Source organism: Sinocyclocheilus rhinocerous, unplaced genomic scaffold, assembly GCF_001515625.1.
Source record: "Sinocyclocheilus rhinocerous isolate Xijiao unplaced genomic scaffold, SAMN03320098_v1.1 scaffold33858, whole genome shotgun sequence".
In the NCBI taxonomy this organism is placed as follows: domain Eukaryota; kingdom Metazoa; phylum Chordata; class Actinopteri; order Cypriniformes; family Cyprinidae; genus Sinocyclocheilus; species Sinocyclocheilus rhinocerous.
This window is the reverse complement of record NW_015663315.1, coordinates 1-1,867: the sequence shown is the minus strand read 5'-3', so window position 1 is coordinate 1,867 and position 1,867 is coordinate 1. Positions and strand designations below refer to the sequence as shown.

At 32.0% G+C, this 1,867-nt stretch overlaps 1 long non-coding RNA gene across 1 annotated transcript; it reads right to left on the bottom strand.

Annotated features, from left to right (window-relative positions):
• Positions 1–10: 10 nt before the first annotated feature.
• On the bottom strand, positions 11–1,466 carry LOC107728790 (uncharacterized). The gene is made up of 4 exons (XR_001638512.1): positions 1,367–1,466; positions 1,165–1,260; positions 766–858; positions 11–86 (listed from the first exon to the last, which is right to left on the bottom strand). It is a non-coding gene; the product is annotated as an uncharacterized LOC107728790 (long non-coding RNA).
• Positions 1,467–1,867: the final 401 nt, after the last annotated feature.

Sequence of the window (1,867 nt, the reverse complement as noted above, 5' to 3'; positions counted from 1 at the left end):
GATTTACCCACCTGAATAAACAATGACTGTAAGAACAGCAAGTTCATGTGTTATTCTGAAAAACCTGATCCATGATTTATGATTGTCTGTGGAAAGAAAGGGTTGAATACATCAAATTAATATATTTTTTAAAAGCACTAATGCACTGCCATTGTATTATATGTTAGTCCTGCCCTGATTTGACTAAATTATGCTGTTCTCTGTTGTCAGAGATATCACATATTCTTACACCCAAGGTGAAATACTGAAGCATGTTTGTGCATCACTGTGCAGATGCCAAATGAGTCCCACAGATACTTTAGAACTAGATTTTTTAGACATGCATTCAAAAATAAAATAAAACCATGTTCATTTTAAATACTTATCAACATACTCACACTTTACAAAAGCATATTTTTATTACCGTATTTTTCAAACAAGACTTATGGTTTTACTGAATGTATTACAAATCTGTTCCATTGCTTGTGCTTGTACTCTGCATTTTGGGTTAGGTTGTGGGTTGGACAAAGTGTATTTTTCTTCACCAAAAACTACAACTTTCTTGACACATACAATATTGTTGCCAAGAACATATTCAGAAAATAAACTTGAGTTTGTGGTTTGAAAAAAAAAGTCATTCTGCTTCAGTACTTGACCCTTTATTGTATTTAACTGCAATAGAATTAATCACTAACAATATTGTAATGCTAAGCCTTAATATGTTGCCAACCATATGCATTTACTGATCTCCTTAAAAAAATAAATAAACTTTAAATCCTAATATACCTTGAAGATACTTCAAATAGCGCAAAGCCCAAATCATCATAACAGGCCTCAGAATATAAAGAGCACAGCAGGGGACAGTCTCATGCAGAGATCCTGGAACAGAAAATTTAATTATGGACTTTAGATGACAAATGACAACAAATGTGTGACAAAAAATGAGAAAGAACAGAATATTTAATTATGGACTTCAGATAATAAATGACAAAAAAACTGTGTTATGTGGAAGTGTTGAAGAGTCCCACCATTATAGAAAATACACACCAACATGTGAATCAGGGATAAGAAAAATCTGTACAACATTACAAGACGAGGAACAAAATCTACCACATTATTAAGATTATATTAATATTATTTTAAAATTTACAAATATAACTAAGAACACTAAACTACTGCACTCACCTTCAGTAAAGCCCCAAAGCATGAAGGCAAAGAACATACAGATGTTTGGACAAAAGACCAGAGAAACCTGAAGATTCCAGATTATGCTGCTGGTGACTGGAGAGAAGATGCAGAATAATCACAGTTAAATTAATAAAACACTTACTGTGAAATATACAGAGTTAAATCACAAAAAATAAGATTTATTCTCTTTCAAACATACCAGTGTTTTTTGATCTGTAGTAGATCAGACAGCAGAACAGAAGCACAGCTCCAAATCCAGCAGCAAAACAGAAAAATAACACAGCTATGTGCCAAGAAGAGAAACCTGTGAAACACAAACATCAGGTATAACTTCACTGAATCAATTTGGTATATTTAGTCATAGTTTCTTATAGAGAAATAATTAGGAGGTTTGCAATTAAGACAATTCATTATTTAAATGGATTCCTACAACTATTAGCAGCAGCTAATTCATTCATTATTTAAATGGATTCCTACAACTATTAGCAGCAGCTACTTAAATGTTAAGTTATTTGTTCTTTTTAAATAGACACTTTTTTAAGCTAGTATAAATAGCAAAAAATAGCACCTCATTTACACCAAATGCAAATAAATAATGACAGATACTGTTCATACAGTGTCCACAGCAGTACAGTATATTCAAATGATTTGTGGACAGAGTTAATGAAAATTGCCACTGCCAACAAGTTTGTCTACTTAA